Here is a 9,007-nt window from a genome sequence, read left to right on the forward strand (position 1 = left end):
GATGCTTTCACCTTTATGTACTTAATATCACTAATGGATGCTAATGCAGCAAGCAGAGATGATTCACCAGTATTTTTTTTTTATTTTCTTTTTTTTTCTGTAGCTCTTAAAAACACTCCTTATATAGCAACACCAAGCAATAACACCAAGCAGCAGTATTTTGGCAGTGCCACCTCACTTCTTTTAAGATGTGATGCATCCAAGTTTCCTCTGATTCACCACTGTGCTGTCAGCCACCTTTCTGTGTGGGGAGGCTGGAGAAGAAAACACACATGCACATGCCTACACACCTGCTTAAAATTCTGATATACTTAACCTAGTTACATAGTGAAGATAGCATGTTAGAGACGGCTGCTGAGCTTCAGCAGTAAAGCCTGGTGAAAGGCCAGTGAAAGAGCAGCACTCTTTCTTTATCAGAGGAGCTGAAGGACCTGCTTCGGATACCCAACAGCACTGCCCATCTTCAGCATCCTTCCCCAGAGAAACAGAGCTGGAGCCATCATGCTTCTGCTTCTGCCTCCCTTCTTGCAGGGGCTGTGACTTCCCTTTACACCTTCTTGTTACCTCCTTTGTGCTTTCATTCTCTACAGAGTGTTTTATATGCGTCCAGGGTTTAGCAGTAGCAGTCAATTTTTCTCCTTGGAGAAACACTGCACCAGCTACCAAGGAGAAAAATTGACTGCTACTGCTAAACCCAGGACAATATGCAATGCATACATGTTTTTATTTGTTGTCTCTGCTGTTCCTGAGCCAGGTTTTGCCCAGCTCTCAGGGAGGCATCACTTCAGTGAACAGCAGCACAGCAGATGAGATTTGTATTCACGCCCTGAGAACCCCTGATGTCATACTACACTTATACTCTTGAAGCCTCTGTTTATAGACAGGAAAAAAGACAATACCAGTGACCTGTTTGGCTTGGAATTAAATCTACTTGGTAATTACAAGTCATTAGTAGTTTCAGGCCATTTTCTAATTGCACAAAATTTAATCTTTATTTCAATGGCTGTGGTATATCTTATGTCTACAAGGACTAAAAAGAGAATTCTACAGCCCAGTCAAGCTCTGTGTGGAAGAATATGAAGAGGTATAAAATAAAAATATAATTAAAACCATAAAAAAAAGTCGGTTGTGTCATGTTTTTCACATTTGAAAAACCCCAGAACACTATAAGGTTTTTTTTAACACTGCAGCTCTTTCTTATCAAAGAACAGTTATCACATTTCAAAGATTCACGTACTAGACTGTAGGCTGGAGGGAGGCACTTTATCTTTCTCAAGGGTAAAAGTCAAAAACCTTTTGCTGGATTTGGACACCTATGATGGACTGACAGAGAGAGAGGAGTTGGTATCATCATTCGCTCAATAACTGGGCACTCATCTGACATGATCATGGTTCATATTCCTCATGTCTACATGTTTCTCATCAAGGCCTGGAAAGACGAATATGCTTTTTCACATGAGACTAAAAGTCAGTAAGAGTATGGAAACTTCAGGTTATGTGCGGAAGTTTCTGATTTCATTCTGTGTTAAAAAGAACTGAAATAATATCAATTTTAAACAGCTATTTTTATACTTTCTATTGAAAAAGAATTATTACCAGGATTCCCCTGTGTTCAGAATTTTAATATTACTTTTTAATTATCATCCTGGATCTGTGATATATTTCCAGTGTCAGATACACTGCAGCCAGTCTTTGAGAACTTTGATTAAAACTTCAAAAGAATATAAAGAATGCTGACTAGGCAACAGCCTAAAGGTATGAAAATAAGGAATAAGTGAGTGAGCAAACTCTCTGAGGAAAAAAAACCCAGGGGCTACATAAATCTGGAGCACTCCCCACAAATATACCAGGGAGGTTGTGAATGCTCCATCGCTGGCAGTGTTCAAGACCAGGTTGGACGAAGCCTTGGGTGAGATGGTTTAGAGTGAGGTGTCCCTGCCCATGACAGGGGGGTTGGAACTAGATGATCTTAAGGTCCTTTCCAATCCTAACTATTCTATGATTCTAAGATGAAGACAATATGGCTACTTCTTATAGTGATATAAATATGGTGATACAGTTTGGAAAAAAATAAGCCTTCCTAAAATTAGAAACTAAAAATAAACATTAATAACCATTTTATGGAAAATTCCTTATGCAGACACTTACATTAATTTTCACATATTTTAGATATTACCAACAGTGGTGTAACTACCTAGAAGAACACAGTTAAATCACTTTTATATGTTGCTTAGAATAAAGACCAGTCATCAGCTGCAACTATCCTATCTTTAATTAAGATTTGTGAAACTCAGAAGTTTATCTCTAAGCTTCGCATCAGAATTGTTTTTATCTACATTTAAAGGTTGTTTTTTTAAAGTAAACAGCAGATGGCAGCAGCGACTGCAACATTGCCCTCAGGTTCACGCAGCAAGCATTTAGGTTAGATTCGCGTAGGTAACGCTAACTTCCAGTAACTACGGAGAGAAGCTACCTCACCTGATGAGTCTGGACCTCAGTTTTAAGGAAAAAGTTAAACAGAAATGTGAAATTGTGGTTTTGTCCGAATAAAATGTTATGTGGAAACATATCTTTACAAGTATTCCCTTAACTATGTCAGCGCTGGGGAAATCTTGGCTTTAGAAAGCAGCAAAGTCTGTGAGTTGATCTAACCCTCCAAAATGCAAAAAGGTTTCTCATTAAAATTGAGAGAATTTTTTTTAAACTGAGACTTTTGAAGTATTGATTTAACATAAATAAGATGAAATCAATATTTCTTGAATGTGTTTCTGAGGTCCTGTGCTAGCCTGTAATGTTTATTTTTGCAGTTTTGAGGTGTTATTTTCTGATGTTTTTACAAGCTTGAGGTGTTATGGACAGCCCAAGCCACTCAGCAGTGACGATGAGACAAAAGGTCTTAACTCTCACAGTCCCTGAGTCTGCCTTCCAAGACTTGGGTGGTGCGGTCAGAGCGTTTGCTAGTGAAGACTGAGGCAAAGAAGTCATTCAGAACCTCAGCCTTCTCCAAATCCTGTGTAGCCAGTTCTCCTGAGAGCTTCCTGAGGGGGTCTACGTTCTCCCTAGTCTGTTCTTTATTTGCTATGTACCTGTAGAATCACTTCCTGTTGTCCCTTAACATCCCTCGCCAAGTTTAATTCTAACTGGGCCTTAGCTTTCCTAACCTGGTCCCTAGCTTCCCAGACAACATCCCTGTACTCTTCCCAGGACACCTGCCCTTGCTTCCACCTTTTATAAGCCTCTTTTTTCCCTTTGAATTTTCCTCAGCAGCTCCTTATCCATCCAGGGAGGTCTCCTGGCCCTCCTGCTGCACTTCCTCCTAGTTGGGATGCAACACTCCTGAGCTTGTAGTAGGTGATCATTGAATATCAACCAAGAGTCTTGGGCCCCCCTGCCCTCTAGGGTTCCCATGGAACCTTGCTAAGCAGGTTCCTGAAGAGGCCAAAGTCTGCTCTCTTGAAGGCCAGGGCAGTGAGTTTGCTGCTAGAACAGGATTGTGTTTTATCTGGGGGTTTGGCAGAAGAGAGTGAATGGCTGGTGTGTGCAATAAGACACTATTATTCAGAGCGGGACTAGAGGTATTAAAAATTAAAGTTGTGTCTCCATCTGCCACCTCTCCTCTACTCCACCTATGCCAAAAGTAATGGGACTGAAATTCAGAATCAGACACCCTATTTTTAAGCTACAAGAATTGTTTCAATAAACATTTCAAACTAAAATTCTGTGTGTACCACTACTTGAATATTAGCAAACCAGACTCAAAGGCATAAAAGAAAATCCATTTCTGAAAAAAGCATCAGCTTGCTCAAGAATATATTTTTAACACCGATGTTGCCAACTCATTTCAGAAAAGAACCATTTGGAATATACCTGTATATTAATATATCTATATATTGGAGTATATTCTCATTCCCCACTATCTAAATAATGCTGAATAAGTGTGATTCAGCATGAAGAATTTTATCAAATTTTGATCTGCAGTTGCTGATTGGAAAAGTAAATCTTATTGACCATTTCATCAGCTAAAAATCCCATTTTTTTAGAAGAAAGTCAGAAATTAGTTCATAAAATTTAGGAGTTTAAACATTGTCTTTCAAAAGCCTAACTAAACAGTTGTATTTTTCAATCCAAAGTCATTTCTTTGGTTTTTTTCCCTCTTTTTTTAATAATAATTCATGGATTAATCTGCATCATGGATCATAACTACAAAAAAAAAACAAAAAACCCAACCCAAAACCAGGAGAAAGAGCAGGTATCTATCCAGAAATGTTTACTGTGTGATGAGTCTGTTAAAAAGAATTGCTCAGGATTTACCAGCTCTGGAGAAAAGGGGCAATTCAAAGAGGTGAGCAGTACCCCTCATATCTCAGACAATCCAAAAAGATAACAAGAGTTCTTGCTATGGTCTTGCTGCTCAGTTCAGCTTGTAAAATGCTTAGATATAGAGGCAGACAGAAAAAAAAACACAAACACAAAAAAAAATCATATATTTCTAAATTCTATTTTTTTTCCTCCTATAAATCTACAATTAATTACAGGCCAAAATTTTAAAATTTAATCTTCTGTACAGCGAATATATTAATAAACAGAAGTATTAATAAAGACCTAACTACTGAACAAGAGTTTAGCATGTTAGTAAGACAATTCACCCATTCTTCTTGCATTGCACAATACAGTTGTATGGGAAATGCCTAAAGAGTCAATACAAGAATGCTGAAAGAAACCTCAGGTATCTCAGGTCAGTGCTGCTGCATTTGCATTTGAACGAGAGAACATCATGTTCCACTCATGAACTAATTCTATCAAGAGCTCTTTTAAAACGTAAGTTAATAAAGTCATCTTATATCTTCTTCTAATTCAGCTTGCATAAAATTGGAGTTATTGATGCAAATGAAACATATTACAGATTGCAAGACAATATTAGCTTGTCTCTTCCATCAAGACAATTCTATCCACATGATCATGTACATTTTAAATAACTCCAAAAATGGAACATAAAACATTTTCCCTGGAAAACTGCTGTTGAATAAGTTTTGCCATTTGAATACTCAGCCTGGTGATCTGCACGTTTAGTTTGGTTTGATTATAAAATTTCTACAGCTTCAAAAGACAATAACTGTGTTAGAAAAAGAGTGAATTTTCACATTAAAATGATTATATAGAGCAAGAGAAATGACTATATTTGAGAAGTTTTTGAATCAATAGTAGACTTCTGTATATTAAAAGAATGCTGTAACTTTGCTGTGGTAGCCTCAGCAGTAGAAACTAACGTAACAATGAGAAGGATACAGGATGCTTGGCCTAAGACCTTGTAGTTTAGACCTTGTCTAACTGTGCGTCTTGATAATACAGACATTCATAATTTTTGTATTACTTACAAGAAAGCTCTGTCTAGAAATGGAAACCATGTATCTTAAGCAGCAGAAAGTTTCATCTCTGCAATATTGATAGCTTTGTGAAATCATTGCAACATAAAAGGACAAGCCAAGCGAGAAAGTGAGAATGCTGACATCTACATAATGGTTGGGGCCCGTCCAAAGAGCAGAAAGGTTAAAAGAATAAGGGGAGGAAGACTCCTTACTTCATCTGAGGAAGACTCCTTACTTCATCGGGACGACCACCAGAGGGGGGGCTGCACAAGTGTAGAAGAGGCTGATGTCGTAATGGACTAATGAAGTAATCCTTGATGCATATGTATTAGTTACGAAATTTTAGTGTATAAATTACGAACGTGATGTGACGGGGTCGAAGCCAGATTTGGGTGCGTGCCCCTGGTTTCCCAGCGCTGCAATAAAGCACCTCACATAACCATTCCGGTGGTTATGTGTCAGTTCTTACGCTAACAACTGTATTAACAGACCCCTGATGGCTGTGAAGATGTGACAGAACATTGCCACTAACCTCTATATCCAAAAAAAATAAATCAGAGATGAGAAAATCATCAGCTCTTTGTGCTTGTGTATGTATTACTTCTTTCACCTGCAAATAAATTATTTTGTGAATGTTTTAAATAAAAATTGGTAGAATTATATCACTGAATAATCCATGGGACCAAAGCATAATTTCAGCCATATGGGACCTTAAAAGGTTGTGTCTGGTGTGTTCTGGTGGCTCTGTTGAGCCTGAAGCATGAAGCAAAACCACTAAATATTGCAGGAAAAAATGCAGCATACTATTTCACATCCTAACACACATTTTCTAACTTCAAAACTGATTTTCTATACCTAGGCAGTCAGATGTGGACTTGTCCCTGCCCCTCTACTCTGCTCTTGTGAGACCTCACTTGGAGTATTGTGTGCAGTTCTGGTGTTCTCAACATGAAAAGGACATGGAAATGTTTGAACAAGTCCAGAGGAGGCCACGAGGATGATCAGGGGCTGGAGCACCTCCTGTATGAAGACAGGCTGAGAAAGTTGGGGCTGTTCAGCCTGGAGAAGAGAAGGCTGGGTGGAGACCTCATAGCAACCTTCCGGTATGTGAAGGGTTCCTATAAGGGGAGGGACTCTTCATTAGGAACTGTAGTGATAGGACAATGAGTAATGGGGTCAAACTTAAACAGGGGAAGCTTAGATTGGATATAAGGAAGAAGTTCTTTACTGTGAGGGTGGTGAGGCACTGGAAAGGGTTTCCCAGGGAGGTTGTGAATTCTCCATCCCTGGTGGTGCTCAAGGCCATTTTGGACAAAGCCTTGGGTGAGACGGTTTAGTGTGAGGTGTCCCTGCCCATGGCAGGGGGGTTGGAACTTGATGATCTTAAGGTTCTTTCTAACCCAAACCATTCTGTGATTCTGATTCTGTGACCCTTCCATGCTGTCATGAAGGGAGAAAGCCTGACTAAAGGAACAGAGGGGAAGGAAGTCCATCCCTTTTCACAGTGAGTTTCCACCATAATACTGTAGCATTGCGGGTAAGAGGATGACCATCTCTGCACACACACCAAAGCACAACTGCTTTCCAAGTCTCTTAAAGGAAAACATTAATAGTTTTGTTTCTGTCTTTTCTTTCTGTAAAAAGATGCAAATACTACGGACTTGCTCCTCCATCCCCAGTTGGTGTACCTCAAGCAGCTGGGAATTCTGGTAACTGATGTGAGCTGGTGATGGAAACTTCAGAGTAAGTACCTAGATATCCTTTTTTATCTGATTCATGGTACGTTTTATCCATCAGGAGCAAACACTCCATCTTGCCAGGAGATGGTGACAAAACTCCAGAAAATATGGATTTGTGTTTTCAACAGGAAATTAAAAGTACAGATTTTAACACTGCTAGACAGACATTTTTAACCTTCAGCATTTGAAACAAAGATATAATCTACCTATACAGTATTGAGCCCCAGAATTTTTTCAGTTTTGGAGGCTTCTTTAATGTATCTGGTTTGGGGAGTTTGCTTGCTTGCTTGCTTGTTTCTCTGTATAGGAAACTACTAATCTGAAAAATTAAACCCAGTACCTAATTCCAGAGATTGGCTTCCTTGGCTTGGTCTCTTCTTTACCTTAGCTTACTTCAGTAAAAATGTTTTTGGTTTGGTTTTGTTCTGGTTTAATTTTTACTTTATATATCAAAACTATTGAAACTAATAAGATTCTTCTACAGATATAAAGTTGATCCAAATACTGATAGGTTTTATGATCCAAAAGAGAAAGAACCAGAAGATGTTTTGGACTGATACACAAAGCAGCGTGCTTGATTTTAGGATTAATTTGGGTCTGTAAAACACCCGAAGAAAACATGACTGTTTTGGGAGGCTTGGGGTCATCCCAGAACCTCTTATCCTGTAAAGCTAGCCATGCTTCAGACCCCTGTTTTGCACCAAATCAGAATGTTCTAAATGAATTGCACATGCTCTGCACTTTTCCTTGTGCCTTTCATTTTATTGTTCATTTTGGAATATTTTAACTTTAAAAAAGCCCAAACAGCCTGTTTACCTGCCTTTTACAGAACTTGAGTTGATACAAGGCAGAAATAAAAGCTAGCAAAAGGTATTGCTGTTTGCCATGTTCTTAGATAAAGACCTGACATGAAATAAAAAGAAACTTAACTAACTTAGTTCTGTTGGATCCATATCTTAGTGGAGCTCTAAATATTTTTCAGACAGCTGACATCTGAACCAAACTTAGGAGCCAGAGGAGCAGGGAAAGGATGAGAATAACACAGGGAAGGGGTAGAAACTAAGTGTGTGTATAGCAATTTTAGAGGTTTTATTACTATTATTGATACTTTATTCTATGTTCTAGCTGTATTCTTTATTTTCTTTAACAATTAGATCTGGGCTAGTAATGATTAAACTCTTAAGCTTTTCATTACTCTAGCAATAAATTCCTGGCTTTATATAAAGGTGTAATTTTCTTTGCCCATAAACAAGATTTTGAGTGCAACACCCTCTCCATCTTCATTATGGGCGCTTCTGGAGCTTGATCCATGTGTAAGCAAGTAAGCATCTGGATTCATCTTCTTTGTTTCAGGTATTGCAACTGTCTCACCTCCCCACATCTGTAGTGGTGAAGGTCCAGCTCCTTTCTACACCTTGCAGACTGGCAGAGGCAATACTATGATGCTCACATAGTATTGTTCTCCGTGGATTATTTTAAAGTTCCATATGAAAAGGTGGACTAGGACTTCTCCTACCACAATGCAGTGTTTCTGTATTTCTCTGTGTCTATCAGTGTTAGCCTATGCAACTACTGTGTGTATCAGAGAGTGAACGTCTAGCAGTAGTTTCTGAACACAAAGTGTTGTGTCAGTCTTATTCAGTAATCAAATAGCATATACGACATCACAGTCCCTTTTCTATTTAGATGAGCACTCCAAAACCTCTGTAAAAGGCTACACAACAGAGATTAATATTTCTAGAAAAAAGAAATCATTCTGCTTCCGATCTCTAAGACTTTATCTTCAGAGGAGACAAACAAATCATATTTTTTCAGTGATCTCGGAAACTAAGATTCGTAATTCTACCAGATACACAAAAAGAAAAATAAGTGGTGGTGGCATTGTTCTTAGGTCATGCTGTT

The sequence above is a fragment of the Pezoporus occidentalis genome, unplaced genomic scaffold, assembly GCF_034315485.1.
Source record: "Pezoporus occidentalis ecotype Australia unplaced genomic scaffold, CSIRO_AGI_Poc_V1 ctg38, whole genome shotgun sequence".
In the NCBI taxonomy this organism is placed as follows: Eukaryota; Metazoa; Chordata; class Aves; order Psittaciformes; family Psittacidae; genus Pezoporus; species Pezoporus occidentalis.